This window comes from Vanellus vanellus (genome assembly GCF_965231255.1).
Source record: "Vanellus vanellus genome assembly, contig: HAP1_SCAFFOLD_58, whole genome shotgun sequence".
In the NCBI taxonomy this organism is placed as follows: domain Eukaryota; kingdom Metazoa; phylum Chordata; class Aves; order Charadriiformes; family Charadriidae; genus Vanellus; species Vanellus vanellus.
Window position 1 is genome coordinate 128,427 of NW_028127658.1, and position 22,082 is coordinate 150,508.

Below are 22,082 nucleotides of genomic sequence, written 5' to 3' on the forward strand. Positions count from 1 at the left end.
CAAAAGTCCTTACTTAAAATCAAAGCAGATTTCCCCGGCGCGGCCCTCTCCTGCATTTGAAGCTCGGGGGTTTTTGCTGCTTACAGGGTGAGATTTTTTATTTATTTATATATTTATGTATTTATTTTTAATTAAATGAAAGCTGAGGTCTTGGTTAACAACGTGACTCTGAGCCACCTAAAAGGTGGCTGTGACCCCCCGGGCTGACTGTGGGACACAGTGCTGCGCCTGTCCCCCCCTTCGGGCCCCGTGATCCCACGGCCGGCTCCGTATTTTGGGAGGATTTAATATTTCCCTGTGCAGAGGGGAATTTTATGGGGAGGAGTCGGGAGGAAAAATCCCTCTCAAAGCTGCTGCTGTAGTTGCTTTAGGAATCAAATCCCACTGGACCCAAGCCTGGTTTCATCCCCCAAGGTCAGATCTGAAACTGGGGCCGTTCCCCACCAAGTGTCAAGGACCGGCGCAGGAAGTGCAATTCCTGGGGCTCTGGTGGATTAAAGGAGCTGCTTCAGTCCCTCAAGATACCCTAAAAAAAAACAGAACAGGGGCAGAATCCACCCAGTGTGAAGGAGTTACAGCAAGTTCTAGGAACTTTAAGCTGTTGGCATAAACACACCCCTGGCTTTTCCATCATTGCTCGCCCCTTGATGATTTGCTCAGGAAGGGAAAATCCTGGGAATGGACTGACCAACATACCAATGCCTTGGAATTGCTAATAAAAGAGCTGAGGTTATTCCAACAACTTGGTCCTATACATCCAACTGACCCTGTCCATGTAGAATGGGGGTTCAGTGAACGTGGTTCTCACTGCACTTTGGCAGAAGGGACCCACACACCTCCACTCCCCACACCGACAACCCTCCCCCTCCCCCAACGCTCCAAAAAGCAGCAGTCCTTAGGGCAGACTCCTTAAGCTGACTCCACAGCTACGGCTCCCGGTGGGCTCTGGGGGAGACAAGGGGGCCCCGGGGCTCTCCGTGGGCTTTAAAGGGGTCCCAGGGCTGCCCATGGGCAGAGAGAGGGGTAGGAGAAGAAAAAAGGAGAGAGAGAGGAGAGGAGAGGAGAAGAGAGGAGAGGAGAGGAGAGGAGAGAAGAGAAGAGAAGAGAAGAGAAGAGAAGAGAAGAGAAGAGAAGAGAAGAGAAGAGAAGAGAAGAGAAGAGAAGAGAAGAGAAGAGAAGAGAAGAGAGAGAAGAGAAGAAGAGAAGAGGAGAGAAGAGAGAGGAGAGAAGAGAAGAGGAGAGAAGAGAAGAGGAGAGAAGAGAAGAGGAGAGAGAGAGAGAGAGAAGAGAAGAGAAGAGGAGAGAGAGAAGAGAGAGAGAGGAGAGAAGAGAGAAGAGTCGAGGGGGAGGGGAGAATGGTGGGGGGAATGGTTGGGGGTGTGGGAGTGAGCGTGTGAGGGGGAGTGAGGGGAATGGGTGTTTGTGAGGGGGGAATGGGTTTTCGTGAGTGGGAGAGGAGAAGGAGAGGAGGTTTGCAGGGCTGTGAGGTGCCTGTGAGAGAGGAGGCCCCGGAGGGAGGTGAGTGGAAAGGGCTGTGTGTGGAAAGAAAAGCTTTAAGGACAGGCTGGGCTGGGGAAAGGTGGTGGGCCCCGAGGGAGGGCTTGGGGAGCGGGGCTAGAAGCGTGGGTTTGGGGCAAAACTCTGGGAAAGAAACTGCAGGACAGGGCCAATCTGAGGATACAGTTTTAGCGAAGCTTCAAGCAAAGGGTGACCAAAGGTGCCTCTTGTCCTTTTGTGGGCGGGTTTTGTCTAAGTTATTCATGCGAGTGGATTTTTGCCACACGGGATGGGAACTTTCGCTTCCCGGGATAGCTGATGCCTCTGGATAACCACTGCCCGCGAAGCACTGCGAAACCCCGTGTTCAAAAATGAGAACAAAGGCCGTGTTTTGCCTCTCGGAAGGATCTCTAAGCACCGTCTGCACGTTATTTTCAGTACCTTTCTGGTTGTTTTCTTTCCCCCCACCCCTGTGATGTCCGTCGGGGGGGCTGGCGGAGCTCTGCAGGCGGATGTGTGGCTCATTTTGGGGAGGGCTGAGCTGATTTCAGGGAGTCCCGGCTCATTTTGCGGAGGATTGGGCTGGTTTAGGGGGGTCCCGGCGCATTTTGGGGGAGGGCTGCGCTGGTTTCGGCCTCGCAGTGCCCGGGGCGGAAAGAAGCGGTGGTGCGGGGCTGAGGGGGCCTCGTCGTCCTCGGCGCGGCCCCGCCCCTCTCGTCCGCCGTTGCCGCGGCGACGCTGGGGGGCGTGGCCCGGATCTGCCCCTCGGCGCATGCGCGGTTGGGCGGACGCGAAGGAGAACGTTTCCGTTGTGCGGCGGTGGTCGGGAGCTGCGGCGTTTGGTACCGGGAGAGATGGGGGGACCGGGGCCGAGGGGGGCGGGAGCGGGAGCGGGAGCGGGAGCGGGGTGGGACGGGGCGGCGGCGGCGGCAGCGGCAGGAGTGGTACGGAGGTCTCCGGGGCCAGTTCGGGGGGTTTGTGAGGTGGCGGGACCGGGCTGGGGGGCTCGGGGGGCGGCCTGGGCCTTTTTGGGAGGGACAGAGCCGAGTGGGGGGTCCCCGGGGAGGACAGGGCCGATTCAGACCCCCGTCCCCCGCTGCCGCCCCCTCACCCCCCGCTCGCTCCCCGCAGGTGGCGGCAGCCCCGGCCGCAGCGCAGGGTGCCCGGGGCCGGCCTGGCCGGGCGCTTGGCTCCGCTCTGGGCTCCGCTCTCAGCCCCCCCCGGCAGGTCAGCCCGGCCGTGCCCCCTTCGCCCGCCTCCAGCCCACGGCCGAGCCCCCCCAGGTACCCCCGAGATGGGTCGGGGGGTGTCAGCGCTGGGCCCCCTGAAGCGGGGGTGGGTGGTGGGCACGGGCATTGCTGGGAGCCCGTGGGCAGCCCTGGGACCCCCTTAAAGCCCACGGAGACCCCCGGGGCCCCCTTGTCTCCCCCAGAGCCGACGGGGAGCCGTAGCTGTGGAGTCAGCTTAAGGAGTCTGCCCTAAGGACTGCTGCTTTTTGGAGCGTTGGGGGAGGGGGAGGGTTGGCGGTGTGGGGAGTGGAGGTGTGTGGGAGGAGTCCCGTATCTTTGGGGAGCTTTGGGGATGTTGGGCAGATTTGGGGGAGTGGGGGAGGGGTCCCCTCCTTTGGAGCTCCCTGGTTCTTTTCTTCTAGACTGTGGGAGGCAGCGGGCGAAGGGGGAAGGCAATAGAGTGTGTTGCTGTACTTCAGTCCTTGGTTGAGAGTCAGCGACTCTGCTCCCTTGCTGCTCAGCAGACTATTGGCTCCGTGGGGCTGTTTCTCCAGGCAGGCTACGACTACAGAAATGGCCCCACTTCCTCGGAAGAGTTGTCAGCGGTGACGTCTCCTGTGAACGTACTGCCTGACGTTGGATAGACCTGGCACCACGCAGCAGCTCAGAGCTCCACAGCGTATGCTTCCACACTCAGTCCCGTCCCCTGCCTGGGAACCCACTCTTTCTCCGTCCCTGCTGGCAGCTCCTGTGGAGGCTCCTGGCCCAGGACCGGCCCCGGTTTCCCCACTGCGCCACTAGCAGCCATGGGAGAGCGGGTGTGTCCTGAGTGTGTGAGCACCACTGGCTCTGTTGCTGCACTGGGCCAGGCCTCCAGGAAGTGGTAGAGGGAGCTCTGAGAAGAGAAGCTGCTCCTCAACAGGCTGCTGCAGTCCTCCGAGTTGGCCAGCGAGCACAGGCTGCAGGGTGCAGCCGCGCAACCCTGGGGTGTCTGCCGTGGGAAATGTTAAAGAAATAAAATGTTGGTCTCTATCCCTGGTGCTGTGGTTCATCCTCCCATCCCGCGGCTGGGGCTGTGCCCCCCTCAGTGCCCGACCCAGTGGGACAGGCTGGCACTGCTGGCACCCACCAACCTGGGGGGGTGGTGGTGTCGGGGGAGCTGGGTGGGCTGGAGAAAGGGAGGAAGCACCTCTTGAAACCAGCTCAGCCCTCTCCAGCCACAAAACCCTCCCCAGAGGCACCAGAGGGGACCCCCAGATCCTTGAAGGGCTGCCCCAGACTCCCTCTGGCCTGCAAGAGTCCCCCCCAGGACCCCATAAGTGCCGCCCAGGACCCCTTATGGACACCCCAGTGGTGTCCCAAATCTGGGTTCTTTACCTGCTGGGCAAGCCAGTAACACACTGTGTGGGAGCAGCCAGCCAAGCCGGTTTCAGAGCACCAGAGGTGAGAGGCAGGGAGCTGCCGTCCCACTCAGCTCCATCCCCGCCGTGCCTTGGCTGTGCAGAGAGAACTTGGGGGGAGCTGCAAAACAGCTCAGCCCGGGCTTATCTCCAGATGGCACAGAACAACCAAAACCAAATGGCCCTTAACAAACAAAATGCCCCGAGTCCCATCCCACCACTCTTCCCATGACAGTGAGTGCCGGACATCACAAATTGGCAACAGAGACTTCGCTGTGGCACCACCAGAGGGAAATATCCCAGATAGTGTAATCCACTCGGGCATAATCCTGCACCCTCACCGAGTCAGGAAATATAAACCGCAGGGTCTGGGGAGACAAATGGGGAATCCTCCAAGGATACAGCTGGCCCCTCGGAGATCTGTCCCCCCCATCCAGGACGCTGGAGGGGAGCATTTACAGCCGAGCACGGCGTTTCCTTTAACCTCTAGAAAAGCCGGCATTTGCTAAAAAACAAATGTTCCCCTCCCGCCCCGGCCCCCTCTGAAAATAAATAAATAAATAAAGAATTAAAATCCTTGCAAAACTTAAAAATCGCCGTTAGTTTCGTTAGCGTTACATTAATTCTAAAAACTGACGAGCCGCTGCGCTGTGTGCCGCAGCCCAACCTCCCCCCCTCAATGCTGGGCGAGCTCCTCTGGCCATGCCTGGGATGAAAAACGGGTGGCTTTTAGGAAATAAAAAATTAAAAAAAAAAAGAAGAATAATAAAACCTCTCTTTCTCTCTCTCTCTGCCTGTGTTAGTCCAACGAAAGGGATAGCGTCGGGAGGCGAGGGAGGAGGAAGGGGGAGGCTGTGGGATGGAGAGAGCCCTCCCCGTACCCCTCGGCTGTGCATCCTCGCAGTGCCACGGGGAATGGGGGTGGGGGGGTCTGTGTGGGGGTCTTTGGTTTGCACAGGGTGGCCGTGGTGGGGGCTCAGCCTCATCCTTACAGTGCTGGGGAGCACGGGGCTACCAGGCACAGGGTCCCTCCCCCAGTGAGGTGCTTTGGTGCGTTGAGGTGTTAGATGGGGTGGCAACAGCCCATGCCCACCCCGGGAGGGGGGACACCACCTCTCCGGTGGCACTGGATGGGTGGGAGGGAGGGAGGGAAGGAGCAGAGCTGTGGGAGCCATAGAGAAAGGCGTGGGGGTGTCCCTCATCGTGGCAGCCCTACCCGGCCACCCCAAGGGACACCCAAGCCCCATCTTGGTCCTCTCCCCGTTGGGTGACGCCCTTCCACCCACCCCGGAGGTGCGCTCCTCTCCTGCGGGGGGGACGCCCAGCACTCACCTGGCTAGAGAAGCACCGGGGGGGGGGTGGTTAGGGGGCATCTGAGCTTCCCAGTTACACGGGCGTAATTAGTGCACCATTAATAACCATTAGTAACCACTTTGGCTCTGCTAACCAACTGCGGCGAGGCCCCCACCCCGCTTTAGCACAGGCTTCCTGATGCCAACACCTCCCCGAGCCACTGGGTAAAGCGACGCCTGGCAAAAAACCACCACCCCCCAAAAAAACCCACAGCACATCCCCCACTCCCCACCCAGCCCTTCTCCCCCCATCACAGCCATGGGGCAAACTCCCACCACCACTCCCCCCAATCTCAGCTCGGCCGTGACCCCCCCGAGACACTGGAAAGAGAGCAACGGAGAGCGAGCTCAGGCTCGTGTGAGCTGGAGAGATTTCTCTTTGTTTTTTGATGTTGTCGGTGGGTGGGATTTGGTTGTTTGTTTTTCACAGAACACTTTGCAGCAGAGGACAAAAACGTGGTGTCGCAGTCCCCGGGGCCGGCGCTGGCACCGCCACCTCCCCCCCCCTCCCCCCCCCTCCCCCCTCCCCCGGCTCCTGTCCCTCCTCCTGCCCGGCGGCTGTTCCCACTTTCCTTCCTTGGTTTGTTTGTTTTTTTTTCTTTTCTACCTTTGTTTTTTAATATGTGGGGGTTTTTTCCGTTTTCCCTTTTTCTTTTTTCTCCCTTTTGTTTTTTGCTTCCCCCTCCTTTTTCTTCTTTTTCCCCTTTTTGCTTTTTCCTCCTTTTTTCTGTTTCCCCCTCCCCCCCCCCCCGTTTTTTTTTCTCTCCCCCCGCCTTTTCCCCTGTTTTTCTTTTTCATTTTTCCCCCTTTTTTTCTTTTTCCCCTTTTTTCTTTTCCCACTTCCCCCCCCCCCCTTTTTTTTTTCCCCTCTTTTTAAACAAGCTCTCTCCCGAAGGAGCGGCCCCTGGCTCTCCGCTGGCAGAAGGAGCCTACGGAAGAGCTCTGGCACTGACACGGGCAGGAACACCCACTCACACATCGCAGCACAGCAGTTAGTTTGGCAACACCCCCACCCCCTGTCACAAGTGAGACCCGCACAGACAAAAGGCTCCTGAGTGAGGGCACTGGGGCAGCCCCACCTTAGAAGCAGCAGAGGAGCAGAGCCATCCGGAGCCATCAAGAGCACAGGAAGGGCTATTCAGGGCCTCATTGTCTGCGCCGAGTGACCGTCTGCTGAGAACCGCTCTGGCGGCTCAGAGCTCAGCCCCAGCAGCAGTCTGGAGCCAACGGGGAAAAGTACACTGGGAGGAAGACTGGCAGCCTTCCTCCACAACGCCCCGGAGAGAATGACCACAGTGCTGCCTATTCCCATCGTTTTGTCCAACTCGGTTCTTTTTTTATTAGAAAATTAATAAAAAAACCCTCCAACTCTCAGGTTTCCAAGGCATACAAAATCTCTAAAAGGGAGACACAAGCGTGAGGTGCTGAGGTACCCAAACGTGCCCACGTTAGTCCAACTAAAGGGATAGCGTCGGGAGGCGAGGGAGGAGGAAGGGGGAGGCTGTGGGATGGAGAGAGCCCTCCCCGTACCCCTCGGCTGTGCATCCTCGCAGCGCCGCGGGGAATGGGGGGCTGTGTGTTTGGGGGGGTCTTTGGTTTGCTCCCCTGACCTGCTGGGGGGGGGGGGGGGGGATGTCTGGCGGCGGGGTTACAGTCATCGGGCGGTGCTGGGCGGCACGGTGGGAGCCTCCCTTGCTGTGCTGCGAGGCCGGGGCTCCCGGAGCGTGTTTCTGCTCCTGCTGCTTCACCTGCTGGAGCATTTCCCTCATCTGGCGCTGTGCAGTTATGGAAGATGCACCCAGGTGGGATGCGGGTGGCTTTGCCTGCACAGAGGAGTCCATTCACACCCTGGGCGCTGCTCTGCACGGCCTCCAGAACACACATTTTTAGCTCAATCGAGCCAATCTTCAATTTCAGCACTTGCACAGCCGGGGGGAAGCTACCGAAACACCTTCAGTGCCTCTTGGGGGCACAGGGACCACCCAAAAGAAGAGCAGCAGGTCGCTCGGGTGCTGCTGGGCTCAGCAAGCCCCACACCTTTCCTCGGTGGATGAAAGCGGCCAGGGAATATCGGGTAACACCACGGCCAAACCGTACCTGACTGGCAAAGAAATGCCCAATGATTTTAACGATGACCTCCTCGTTCTCGTCTGGGGTTTGGTCTCGTGGCACAATGACTGCCGCGCTGGTTAAGTTTTGCAGTTCGTTTACCTGGAGCGAACCACAAGAGGGTGATGCCCTTCCACCCACCCCGGAGCTGCGCTCCTCTCCTGCGGGGGGGACGCCCAGCGCTGGCCTGGCTAGAGAAGCACCGGGGGGGTGGGGTGGTTAGGGGGCATCTGAGCTTCCGCATTACACGGGCGTAATTAGTGTGCCATTAACCACCATTAATAACCACTTTGGCTTTGCTAACCAACTGCCCCCACCCCGCTTTAGCGCGGGCTTCGTGATGCACACGCCTCCCTGTGTGGGAGCAGCCAGCCAAGCCGGTTTCAGAGCACCAGAGGTGAGAGGCAGGGAGCTGCCGTCCCACTCAGCTCCATCCCCGCCGTGCCTTGGCTGTGCAGAGAGAACTTGGGGGGAGCTGCAAAACAGCTCAGCCCGGGCTTATCTCCAGATGGCACAGAACAACCAAAACCAAATGGCCCTTAACAAACAAAATGCCCCGAGTCCCATCCCACCACTCTTCCCGTGACGTTGAGCGCCGGACATCACAAACTGGCAACAGAGACTTCGTTATGGCACCACCAGAGGGAAATATCCCAGACAGTGTAATCCACTCGGGCATAATCCTGCACCCTCACCGAGTCAGGAAATATAAACCGCAGGGTCTGGGGAGACAAATGGGGAATCCTCCAAGGATACAGCTGGCCCCTAGGAGATCTGTCCCCCCCATCCAGGACGATGGACGTTACAGGGTAACTTCCCAGGGATGGAGTGACCTCACCTGAGAGAGAGAGGGTAAGTGACTAAGAAACATCCGTACGGTATAGGGCATGCGATTGAGTTTGTGACTGGTGCACTCTTCTAAGGCATTAATATCTAGCGCCCTTGTGGTTTGTGTTGCTACTTGTCGGGGGCATTTGTAGCTCGCAATAGTGGATCCCGCTAATTTCTTTTAAACCGCAATAGTGCAATCGCCATCGCACACACAGAACTTGCAATAGTGATGTATTGGACCTGTGAGTGAAGTCCAAAGAAATTGTTAATTTGAACCTCTCAGTGAAGTCCTTTTTCCCGTTTCGTCACGCTCCCCGAGCCACTGGGTAAAGCAACACCTGGCAAAAAAACCCACACCACCCTCAAAAACCCCACACCACATCCCCCACTCCCCACCCACCCCTTCTCCCCCCATCACAGCCATGGGGCAAACTCCCACCACCCCCCCACTCTCAGCTCAGCTATGACCCACCCCCCTCCCCCCCCCCGAGTCACTGGAAAGAGAGCAGCGGAGAGCGAGCTCAGGCTCTTGTGAGCTGGAGAGATTCCTCTTTGTTTTTTGATGTTGTTGTCGTTGGATGGGATTTGTTTGGTTTTTTTTCACAGAACACTTTGCAGTGTGGTGTCACAGCCCCCGGGGCCGGCGCTGGCAGCGCCACCTCACCCCCTGGCTCTCGTCCCTCCTCTTGCCCGAAGGCTTTCACCACTTACTTTGCTTGGGTTTTTTAGGGGTTTTTTTCCTTTCTACCTTTCTTTTTTTTAATTTGGGGTTGTTGTTTTTTTTCCCTTTTTTTTTTCTTTTCCCCCCTTTTTATCTCTTTTTCCCTTTTTTCTTCTTTCCCCTCGTTTTTTTCCTCCCCCCCTTTTTTTCTTTTATTTTTTTTTCCTTTTTCTCTTTTTAAACATCTCTCAAGCTTTCTCCGAAGGAACAGCCCCTGGCTCTCAGCCAGCAGAAGGAGACTATGGAAGAGCTCTGGCACCCGTGGGATTGCTTTCCTTCTCCCGCCTCGCACTCAGTAGAGTGTGTTTTCCAACTCTTTTTTTTTTTTTATTAAGAAAAGAAACAAAAATAATGTGCCAGCTATCAGTTTTGTAAGGCACACAAAATCTCTAAAAGGGAAACAGAAGCGCAATGTGCTGAGGTAAACCCTGAGGTAGTTTTTGTGTGTGGTTGTGTGTGTGTCATCTGGTGTTGAGGGTTGTATGCGTTTTATTTTTGAAATTAAAAAAAAAAAAATTATTTTGCTAGTGTGTTTTTTTTTTTTCCCCCAGCCCTGGGCTGACAACCTCTTGGAAATCTGGCTTTCCACCCCTGCCCCTCTTTCCCCCTTCTCTCCTTACAACCGGGATCATTCCCCAAAGTGTTTACGGCCGAGCACGGCCTTTCCTTTAACCTCTAGAAAAGCCGGCTTGTGCTAAAAAATAAACATCCTCCTCCTGCCCCCACCCCCTCTGAAATGAAATAAATAAAGAATTAAAATCCTTAAAAAACTTAAAAATCGCCGTTAGTTTCGTTATTGTTACATTAATTCTAAAAACTGATGAGCCGCTGCGCTGCGTGACGCAGCCCAACCTCCCCCCCTGAACACTGGGTGAGCTCCTCTGGCCATGCCTGGGATGAAAACCGGGTGGCTTTTAGGAAATAAAAAAATTTTTAAAAAAGAATAATAAAACCTCTCTTTCTCTCTCTCTCTGCCTATGTTAGTCCAACTAAAGGGATAGTGTCGGGAGGTGATGGAGAGAGCCCTCCCCACACCCCTCGGTTGCGCATCCTCACAGTGCCACGTGGAATGGGGGGGTGGGGGGGAGGTGTGTTTGGGGGGGCTCTTTGGTTTGCTCCCCTGACCTGCTGGGGGTGGGGGAGGGGGGGCAAAGTCTGGCAGTGGGGTTACATTCATTGGGCAGTGCTGGGCATCATTGCGGGAGCCTCCCTTGCTGTGCTGCGAGGCCGGCGCTCCCGGAGCGTGTTTCTGCTCCTGCTGCTTCCCCTGCTGGAGCATTTCCCTCATCTTGTGCTGTGCAGTCCTGGGGAGGAGAGGGGAAAAGCAAGAGGTGGGGGTCAGTGCACGGTTTCTCCCCCTACCACCCACCCCCAAGCCCCCACCGAGCATCTCGCCACTCCCAACTTGTCACTCTGGACAAGCTGTAAGTAATTTCAAGGTTTTTTTTTTTGTCTGTTTGTTTTTTGTTTGTTTGTTTTTTGTTTTTTGTTTGTTTGTTTTTTTTTTTTTTTTTTAAACTTGTGCTTCCTCCACCGCTCCTCAAGACCACCTGAATTTTTCTGGGGGGCCACCATCCCTCTCGAGTGGACAGGAGACAAGGTTATGGAAGATGCACCCAGGTGGGATGCGCGTGGCTCTGCCCGCACTGAGGATTCCATTCACACCCTGGGTGCCGCTCTGCACAGCATTCAAAACACCCATTTTTAGCTCAATCGAGCCAATCTTCAATTTCAGCACTCCCACAGCCGGGGGGAGCTACTGAAACACCTTCAGTGCCTCTTGGGGGCACAGGGACCACCTGAAAGAAGAGCGGCAGGACGCTCAGGTGGTGCTGGGCTCAGCCACCCCGCGCCTTTCCTCGGTGGATGAAAGTGGCCGGGGAATATCAGGTGAAGCCACGGCCAAACCGTACCTGACTGGCAAAGAAATGCCCAATGATTTTAACGATGACCTCCTCGTTCTCGTCTGGGGTTTGGTCTCGTGGCACATGGACTTCCGCACTGGTTGTTTTGCAGTTCGTTCACCTGGAGCGAACCACAAGAGTGTTTTTCTTGTGGAAGAGCCAAAATCCTCCACTGTCGGTGTCACCACGGCACCAGGCACCCTGTGTGTCTCCCCCTTCCTTGGGACCAACAAGAACCACCACCAGGACGTGGGGGCTGAGGGTCAAGACATCGCTGAAACCACTGTGCACCCGGGATTTGTCCCCCTGGGGTGGGCAGGGGTGACAGCTGACACCCAACTCTGCGTCCCCGGGGCAAAGAGAGGGGGGGGCACCCATGCACACACCCCCACACACCTACTGTCTTGCCACCTTTGCCTACCACGCAGCTGGAGGCGAAGGAAGGCACCTTGATGTGGGCTTCAAGCTTCACTTCTTCTTTCGCGTTAAAGAAGTTTTCCTCTTTCAGCTTCCCAAATATTCACCCCTGGGCCTGGGGAGGAGACGGACAGGAAGGAAAACCATCAGGCAGCGCCCGCTGTGCCTCTCCATCCCCAAAGCTGACAATGACCCCATGTCCAGCAGCATCAAAACCACTGTACCCAGCAAAGAGCTCCCCCGGCACTGAGGGAGGCCAAGCCAGGCTGCCAGCACAGTGGTGACCACAGGGACGCTCTCATCTTGTCCCTTACTGTCCCCCCCACCCAGCGCACCTTGAACTGAGCCTCGGGCAGCCCCATGATGATGATCATCCGCTCACTGGCCTCGGGACCTTCTGACGGGGTGATCTGGGAAGGGATGGGGGAGGAGCGTGAGCACGGCCCCCGCTTCGGCAAGACCTTCCCTCAGTGGGATGTCCCCCCCCCAGCGCAGGGCAACCCCCCCATGCAGGAGCATCCCCTCCCACCTGAGCTGGGCTGATAACTGGGGTGCTGCAGACCTGGCCTTCTACTAATGACAGCCTGGAGAGGTGGGCACATGCCAACCTCTTGAAGTTCAACCAGGCCAAGTGCAAGGTCCTGCACATGGGTCGGGGCAATCCCCAGCACAAATCCAGGCTGGGTGGAGAATGGATGGAGTGCAGCCCTGGGGAGAAGGACCTGGCAGTGCTGATTGATGAGAACCTCAACTGCTGCCTCCAGCTCAGGCGGTTCCAACAGCAGAAGGACACGGACTTGATGGAGATGGGCCAGAGGAGGCTGCGGAGATGCTGCAAGGGCTGGAGCCCCTCTGCTGGGAGGACAGGCTGAGAGAGTTGGGGGGGGTTCAGCCCAGAGAAGAGAAGGCTCTGGGGAGACCTTAGAGCCCCTTCCAGTCCCTAAAAGGCTACAGGAGAGCTGGGGAAGGACTTTTTACAAGGGCATGGAGTGATAAGACAAGGGGGAATGGCTTCAAAGTGGAAGAGGGGAGATACAGATGAGATATCAGGAGGAAGTTTTTCCACTGTGAAGGTGGTAAATCACTGGCCCAGGTTGCCCAGAGAAGCTGTGGCTGCTCCATCCCTGGAGGTGTTCAAGGCCAGGTTGGTCAGGGTTTGGAGCAACCTGGGCTGGTGGGAGGTGTCCCTGATCAGGGCAGGGGGGTGGGACTGGATGGTCTTCAAGGTCTCTGTCAACCGAAACCATTCTACGATAATTTGGGGAGCAACACTGCAACCCGCAGACTCCCATTCCCTGCCATTGGCAGTGGGGAGGGGAAACTGAGGCACGAAACACAGGACCAGCCCCGCAGCGCATTCCTCACCTTGATGGAGGCACCTGCAAACCGCACCAGCTGCTTGATGTGCTGCCCCTTCTTCCCGATTATGGCCCCCACCACCTGCGTCCTGATGAATAGGTTCACAAACTCTTGCTCCGGAAGCTGAAGAGGCACAGAAGAGCGAGAGGGTCAGGGGACCAGCCAGACAAGGGACAAGGGAGGTGGCTGTCCCCATGCTACCATCCCATGATGGTGGTGGTTGCTCACCCTCCCAAGGTGCCCAAGCGAAGATCTCCTGGAAAGGGGTGCCAGGCACTTACTGGGTGCTGATTGGGGAAGGCACCGGCCGGGGGGGGGGCTCCATACACACCCAAGAGGTACACCGAGGAGCTCTATGGTGGCAGAGAAAACGATGCTCAGTGACAGCCCCAGCGTGCCAGACCCTTCCCGGCCACTCCCAGCCCCACGCACAGCAGCGTGCCACCACCGTGAGCCCAGCAGGGACACGGGGACAACCCTTCAGGCCCTGAAACCCCCCCTCACAGAGCGTGGGTGCACTCGAGGGTGCATTGGGGTGAGCTGCAGCCCCGACCCAGCGCGATGGGGCTGGGAGGCACATGGGGGCTCCCAGTTACCCCCACACCCTCCCCACTGCCATGTTTTCGTCTGTGTCCTGCATTTGTAGGGGAAAACCAGGACACAACTCTCTCCTGCTCTGCGTTCCAGCAAGTGCAGCCAGATGCTACCTGCAAACCACCATTTCTCAGGGCGGGGAGGAGCAGACCCAGCTCCCCTGCCCAGCCTGGACGCCGCTCTCGCTCCCAGCCCTGGAAAAAAAGCCTCTCCAGGACGGGGCTGCAGCAACAGCCGCACATTTCCACCCCACAGGAAACAGCTCGTTAACGAGGGGCGAGCACCGCATTTCAAAGCCCCCTTAGGAGCAAGGCAGCGCCCCAAGAGCCAGCCCAACCCCCCGCACACAGCTCAGCACTCACCACACGCTCGCCGGCCCCCGCAGCAGCGGCTCGAGCGGGGCTGCCCGCGGCCGGCGGTCGGGCGCCGCTCCGTCACAGCCGCTCACCATGGTGGAACGCCGAACGCAGTCCGCGTCCTTCCAGTCGCGCCGCAGCCATGGCGCAGCCGGATGCGGCTACCGGAGCTCCGCGCCAGAGGGGCGCAAAGCGCCGTGCGAGCGCGGAGGAAAGGGCTCGGTAAGCCCGGGATTGGCATTCCCTCACCCACCGCGGGCAGAGGAGGCAGGAGGGGGCGCGCAAGAGCCCGCGCCGCCGGGCGGTGCCGCTCGCCTCAGTCCTGCGGGACGCCGAAAGGCTTCTCCGCTCTCCGAGGGGCCCCTCCGCCTCTGGGAGGCTTCTGGGGGGCCCCTCCGTCTCTGGAGGGCTTCTGGGGGGCCCCCTCCGGCCTCTGGGGGGGCCTCTCCCCGAGGGCAGACACGCCTCTTCCCCTCCTCCGGGCACCCCCCGCCTCCCGGTGCCCAGCTGCCAGCCGGGGCCCGGCTCGAGGCTTTCGGAGAAGGGCCAGCGCCTCCCCCAGACACAGGAGGGCGAGGCGGGACGCCGCCGGCCCGGCCCCACCGCAGAGCAGAGGCAGAAGCGGGCCGGGCGGCCGCTAACGGCTCCCTCAGGCAGAGCACAGACGCGGCACGCCTGCGCGCACCCACCGCCCCGCCCCTCTCTCCCCCCTCAGCCGCCCCTCCACTAATGGCTGCGGGGGGCCCTCGGCGCCCTCCTCGCCGCCCCCGGCCCCGCCGCCGCGCAAGAGGCCGCCCCCCAGGTCAGCGAGCCGCCCCGCCGCCTCAGGGCCGCCCCCGGGCATCGCCCCGGCGCCCACTCCCCCCCCCGCCTGGGGCCTGCGGGACCCCCGGGGCTCCTTGGCGGGAGCCCGCCCGGCGCCTCTGCCGGGAGCGGCGTTAGTCGCTCTGTGGGCTCGGGTGCAGGGCGGGGTCTTGCTCTGGGGCTCCCCTGGCTCTGGCTGCCCTCCCCTGGGCTGGGCTCGGCCCCTCTGCCCGCCCAGAGTCCCCCCTCCGGGGCGGTGGGGCTCGTGGTGGGCCCCGGCAGCCCCGTGCCCCCCCCCGCCCTCTCCCAGCCCGGCAGCCCCGTCCTTCCGGCCCTGTGCGGCGGCTGTGGCTCCTGCCGCTGTGGGCTCGCCCCGGGCCGCAGTCAGAGTCGTTCCCCTGTGATGCCGAGATGACTGTGGCTTCCAGATGTTCCCCCCGAATCCGTGGGCAAAGCCACCCCCTCGTTGGCTTTCCGTCTGCACAGCGGGGGCTTGAAAAGGGAAAAAGAGGGGGTGGAGACTTGGAGTGGTGAAGGAGCGGGGAGCAGCTTAGTACAACTTCCCAGGAGAGAATTCCTCTTTTCTCACCCTCAAACTGATCCTAAACCTCCAAGTGGCTGGTAAAGTAAAAAAGGACAAAACAAGTCTCTCCCAGGTGCCGGGTGCTCTGGTAAAGCTGGAGAAAGCGGCATTTCTGTTCACAGGCAGTTGCCGTAAGTGCCGTCAGGTATTGAAACTGCGCTTCTCTCAGGACGTAGCCTTGAGCCTGGAGAGCAGCTCAGAAGGAGTTAGCTCCTGCGAACAATTGAGCAGGAGGATACAAAGATTTTGCCTTCTTTACTTTTGCCTTCTGAAGTATGAAATATGCTGAGTAAGAATGCATTTTCATGGGAAGATATTTACCTCTAATGCCTACCCCCCGATATTTTCTGCCTGACTTTAATAGCATAGTAATAGCCAATACTCTTGACATTGTATGAAAGGTGCCGTTAGGGACTTCTTTGTGCTCCTGATACAGAGAGAAGATAGTCCAGAAGCAATGCTATCATCAGGGTTCGGGGGCGTAACAGTTTAAAAGAAATTCCTTTGTGTAAGAAAGACCAAAGAATTCTTCAAAGAATCCTTGCCGTCTGTCATGACATTTGGGAGGGCAAATAGAGGCAAAAACCCACCTCGGACCATCCTTTGTGCTCCATTCCCAAAGGAAAAAGTGATTGAAGTGGGTGTATGCACGAGTTGCTTTCCCACCTTTTATTTCCTGTCCTCCTTAGACCTTTCTTTGCAACTCAGTGTAGTGATTTACGAAATGAGATGGCGTAGTAATCTCTGGTGTGCTGCTTTCCCCGAGGAAAGAGGAGAACTTTACATATGAACTTAAGTTTTTGGCGATGGGAACAAATGTAAAAAGTTAGGAAGCATTAACCGAATGAGAAAAAGAGACCTAATATGCTGCAGCGGGATAATTAGCTCTCTGAGAGCGGTCGTTGGCTGGGAGAGGTTGGGGGGTGTTGAGGAGGGGTGCAGTTAGGTGTGTGTGTGCCTGAGATGATCCCAGGGGCGCTTGGAGGGGGGGACCTTTGGGATAGGAAAGGTAACTTTGGAAGTTTGGGCCCTGTGAAGGGAAGTCAGCCTGTTGGGAGCTTCCCTAGGGTTGCAAAACACTGTTGTGTGTGTTCTCTCCTCAGTGTTTGGATACCTGTGGACGATGGTGATGAGAGTCCGCCGAAAAAGAAAACATCAGGTATTGCACATTACAGAAGTATTGAATATGCCCGATTTTCCTGAGGTTTCGTGTCCCTTGGAAAAGTCTGGCTTTTGTGCTCTGGCATTGTTCCTGAAACTGTGGCTTTTCAAGCTGTTCTTTCCTTGTGGCTATCTATGCCTATAGCCAATGGCTTGAGGGTGTACGGTAGGGCTTAGCCCTCTGTATGACGTTCTCTGCGGTGACTGTGGCAGGGCACAGTACTTTTACTGCCAGCAGGAGATAGCCCAGGTCTCTGGCGGTGAGCCCGCGTGTGTCAGCAGAAAGAGTATTTTAAATCAAAGCTGTGTGCTCCCTCCTGGCTGTATTCCCAATGTACCTCTGTTGGTTTTCATCATGTTCTTATATGGCCTGTCTTTGTTTTTTAGATTATGCCATCTCTGAGTGGAAGGAGAAAGCTGAAGAAGTTTCTGTTGTGGTGCAGTTGCCAACCAAGGCAACCAAACGCCCGGCGGCTTCTGTCAGCGAAGATGCTCCATTCCCAGAGTCTGCGGAAGAGGTTAGTGACAGGTTTGATATATTATGATCTGTGCAAGGTGCAAGAGCAAGCGGCTCTCCCTAATGCATCTTGAGGTTGAGCCTGCTCTGAGCCTGTACAGCTGTAGGTGGTTCTTTTCCATTTCTAGCAGGCAGCTCTAATGTGGGCTGGGTTTGCCTTACTCAAGTCTGCATCCTCTGCTCCGGCACTGGCAGCTGCGGAAGGAGCAAAATGTGTGTTGTCTTCCAGATACTTGACACTTGTTCAAGTTTATAGTTTTAGTGTGTTTGTAAACTGTTATTCTCTTTCTCGAGCTTGCAGTTAAGGCATCAAAATACACTACCTTACAAGAAAAACTGCATACTTCCTGTGGATAGACCTCTTTCTGCTCATTATCCACCAGTCCATGAGAGGATTCCTGTAGGACTTTGGCTCTGTAAAAATGAGCCTCTGACTGCTTGACTCCCTAGTTTGGTTCAAAGGTGTAGTGCTATTTTTCTTATTGCCCCATGGGGTAAGAGGGCTAAGAGACTGTCGGGCTCTAATTCTTCATTCCCGAGAGAGTTGTTAACTCATATTTGTACCAAATATATTTTTCAAGGGCTGAATTATCACACTTTGCAATGTTTAGGAGCTGACTGAGTGATTACTGAGTGACAAGCTTGTATTTTTTTAATTGCTGCATGTATGAGAGCCTGTATTCAAAAATTAAAGCATACCTGTCAGAGATCCTGCAAAGATTGGCATTCTTCTGCAATCTGACCCAGCAAGTCATGGTCCCCAATTCACAGTAGAGCTGACTAAGTCTCAGGAAGTGTGTTTGCTTGGATTCACATTCAGGTTATACTCACACTGGTACTTTTTTTTGTTTTCTTTTAAGCCTCGGTCCACTTCTTTTGAGCCTTCAACTAAAAGACCAAGATTTTCGTCGCTTGATATATCAATGCTGCAAATTGGTAAGGCTGACATCAAGTTATACGACTTGTTTCATTTTCACCCTACTTTGTGTACCGTCCAAGCCTACCCCTAGGGTTCTGTAGGGATTATTGCAGGCACGGGACGAGGCAGCATCTGGGAAGACTTGAGCGTGACCTCTGTTTCTTACCTGCACCCTTGCATTGCTTCTGGAGTGGAGCTGAGCGTTTATCTTGTCATCTCAGTACCAGAGCTGCCTTGGATGCAGTCCTTCCATTCTGATCCGTCCACTGTTAGCTTGCCAGAAGTAAATTGTTTTCAAGGCTCCTTTTAGGTAGTAGATCCCGAGAAGCCTTTCGTATTTCAGGTTTCGTCTGGCAATACCTTGTGCACACAACTTGCTGTAGTTGCCGGTGTGGAAACCTGATGATGTGAGAGAGAAAATGACAATTTATCTTTGGTGAAGCTCGTTACTGTAAACTCATAAAACTCTTCAGTTCCTTTTTATAGTTCCTGATGCCTTACGCTCTTCTCTCATAGGTCAAATGCCGTGTGGAACCCATGCTCACTTGACTAAGCAAACACTATCCCGTCCTCACAAGACAATTCCATGTCCGAGGTAAAAATCCTTCTGTTTTCTTTGACTTCTTCCCCGAAAGGTTTACTGCCTATGGTAAGGGAGGTCTCCAGCTGCTTCCTCCCCGAAGAACCAATTTTAAACTTTTTCTTTAAAACCAGATACTTAATTGACGCAGGAGATTAGGTAGAGATTAAAGGTCTGCGGTAAGAGGAAGTGTTGAACTTGAGAGGAGGCTGAGGACACAATTGACACCGTATCTTCAAGGCAGTTGTTGTGATTTTCACTTTTACTTCTCTGTACTTCCCCATTAGCCAGTTGAAGACAGCAGGTCTTCATCTGAAAGTCATGAACATCTCGTGTCTGTCTCCATCGTCATCGGTGTACGTGCTTGACAAAGTAGTTGGTGGTGGAGGTGCATATTGGAATGTTCTCTGGATACAATTTCTTTTGCGTTGCTGTTTTCAGCACAAGCCGGAACGGCAAACAGAGCATCAAAGCTGCTCCAGACAGCTTCTTACCCCTGAGGCCACCCATTAAGGAGCGCGCTGCACCAGAATCCGCCACTTCAGATGAAAATCCATATCATGAAAATGATACAGAAAACAGTTTCTCATGTAATTTTAAGTGCAATGGCAATAGCATTTGAGAGCGGGTCAAGAGTCTGCTTTGGGCGTCTAATCTGCCAGTCGTTGCTTATTGTGGTGTGGCTCATATTTTGGAGCAGATCTGGAGCCTGAGAAAGAGATTCCTTTCAGAGGAAGCTAAACCAGAGAAGTTCCTGGGGAAGGTGTCTAATGCACTCCAACCGCTACTGAGCATATAGTCCCTGAGGTCAGAGCAGGGCAGGTCTGAAGTAAAATGTCCCAGCAGTGTGGATGTTGTGGACATTGCCATTCTCAGCGTCAGCATAACCTTTAACAAATAGATTGAGCAGAATTGGTCAGGGCTGGTTGAAATGAACGCTGTCTTGTCCCACAGAGTAAAGTGGCCTCCTCAGGTTGATGCAGATATTTGTTGGATGTGCAAAGAATATTTTTTTCTTTTCAAAGAAAAACCCCAAAAGCCACCGTGAATTGGTACGCACTGTTAACAAATGCCCCACATATAAAAATTGTGATTCTCCTCTGTTGTTTGTTTCCTGCCCCAAAGTGTTCAAGCCTCCTCCAAGGAACCAGTGACGACTGTGAGTCGTGTGGAAGAACCAAAATACAGAGGAGAGGTCTATCCACATCCAACACTAAGGACCGGTGAGTATCCCCGTGATTCCAGTCCGTTCCACTTTGTAGGTAGACTTCAAATGGGAATAGGGCATTTCTTATACACTCACAGATGATGTTCCAAGTTCAAAGTGCTTGCCAGAATTCGAACTTCCTGACCATACAGTCAGCATTCAAAGTTTTGGGGTTTTTTATTTATCACTCAGAAATGGAGAGCTATGTAAATCTGATGGTGATTCAAAGTCGACTTCTTGTTTTCTTCCCACTGCTTTTCTGTGCAGGTGTCGAATGTATAGATGTTTGCTGCCCACAGTGGTCGCAGAGAGGTGATACGATCAGGTAGAGTCTCTTTTAATGATGGTTCTTGTTTCTTTTGGCTCTGTGTGCGTATGCCTTTCAGCCGCTGGTAGAGTCTCGGAGATGACCAATGGTATGTGATCGTCTCAGTGCTGTGAAAGAGAAGTAGCTAGCTTGCGGCTCCGGAATTGCTCGCAAGCCAGTTGCATCTCCAACACAAGCGAGAGCCGTGCTGCGTGACAAAGAGGGTTGTGCTGGTGTGGTGTTTGCTGTGGGAAGAAAGCCAGTAAGGGTGCGAGTGGTGGCCGTCCCAAGTTGTCCTTGGATGTGCAGAATCCGTTTTGGTTTGTGAGTCGTTCTGCTGAGCCATCAACGAGCTGACGTTGCATTTCTTTCACTTGGAAACTCACATCCTGAGCATAAGGATGAGAGAGCTTGTAAAGCCTGGTGGGACTTGAGGCAGTTTTTGGGACTTAGAGGATGCGTGGGGTTTGCCTAGGAGGGGGAAAAAGGCAGCGTGCGTTTGGGTTTGAGAGGCCAGCGGCCTCATTGGTGTTGGCTGTCTGAGCTGGCAGGAGTCTGAGTTCTGAGGGCTTTGTGGTGTTGAGGGAAACGGGTTTTGGGGGCAGTAGGTGCAGCTAGAGGGAGAGATTTTGTACGGCGGTAAGATGCACGCATCTTTCTGCAGTGACCTGCCCTTACATGAGAGAGGAGAAAGCGTAGATGGGAGCAGAGAGAGACTCAGTTGCGGCAGTCCTGTTTTTTAGCTAATTCTGTCCCCGTTCTTCTCCCCGCTTTAAAAACTAGTGCTATATTTAGCTGTGCAGCACTGTTGTGTGCTTAAATTAAAATAGTGGTTCCCCTAAGCTGGAGGGGAGAGAAGGAAAGAAAATACTGATAGAGAATGATGCCTTCAAGTAAAAAGAACATTTTCTTGCCTTTTTTGAGGGGGATTTAGTTACTAACTGAAACGATTTGACAAAGCTTGTGATATCTCCTCTTACCATGCTGGACTGAAAGCCGTTAAAGCACAATGAGCGTAGAATACCGTGAGAGTCTGGTGTAGGTCTCCCTCCTGAAAAAAAGGGGTCTTTTGGTGACAATGCGAATTCTTGTTTTTGAAGCAGGGACATATATCTGGACAACTTTAATGTCTGTGTATTTGTTTGCTCTTCAGAGTCTGTGTGGTTTGAATGACAATCCTCTCCAAATGGGGATAGTCACTCTCTTGACTGGCCTGTAGAAGGCAAGTAAACATCCTGTGGCTGTCCCATTTGGAATTCAGTGTGCTGGCCTTAGTTTCCCGAAGCTCACTCTGTTTGGATGCAAGTCTAGTTGCAGATGTTCCTGTTACACCTTGCAGTAGAACACCCAGCGTGCAGTGTTTATCAGCAGTAGATCACAAAGCACTCGATAGAGGAAGTGCTGGTTGCTTCTCTGTTTTCTAAATAATGCAACTGATAAAGAGAAGGAAAAGGAGTCTTGTACAAGTAAATGGGAAAAAAAAAAATTGCAAAGCTCCCAGCTCTTCATTCTATCCCAGTCTTGCTGCTAAGAAAGAACGGTGCTGGAAGTTGAGGCGATATTGTCACATGTTGATGTGCGCAACCGGGGCTGTAGTCAGAATAAGCCTTGAAAAAGCCTTTCTTGTCCAGAGGGTGAATTCTTGAGAATTCCGTGGGAGAGGACGGATACACAGCTCACTTCTCTCTCTCCCTCTCCTGGCAGGTACTGCACACCAGAAGAAAACTCTCAGGAAGAGGAAGGAGCAGCGAAACAAACCATCGCAGGGGTAAGATTGTGTTATTCACAAGGAAAATAGAGCTATTTGTGATCAGAAACTTCAGCGCACTCTCCACTTCACATGACTTACTCAACAATATCTGTATTTGCCCAGGTTGTTTTTCCCCAGGAAAGCGGGAGCATTATTTGATGAGTAGCGCTATGGCAAAGTGTTTTCCGCTACCGTTAATTTTGTTTCTGGACTATTAGGAGCACGCTACACTATAGCATTTTGATTCTTCCCCTTTCATGTGTTGGGTATAGCCTCAAAATCTTTAGCGCACAGCCTTAGTTGACCTGCAAAGCTGGACTGGGGTGTCTTTAGTCTTATCTTGTTTGCTGGGATGGGAAGTACATCTCCGACTTTCACCTCTGGTCAGGATTGAGGTCAAAAATACAATTTTAATCATGGAAATCAGAAATCGTAATCTCACTCTCAACTTGATACCTACACGTGGAGGCTTTGCTGGGGTTCTT

General features: G+C 54.7%; 1 protein-coding gene across 1 annotated transcript in view; it reads left to right on the forward strand.

Moving 5' to 3' along the window:
• The window catches only part of LOC309685117 (electroneutral sodium bicarbonate exchanger 1-like), a gene marked incomplete at both ends in the record, with an annotated part of 920,987 nt that overhangs the window by 116,616 nt on the left and 782,289 nt on the right, over positions 1-22,082 (forward strand). The window lies entirely within an intron of this gene.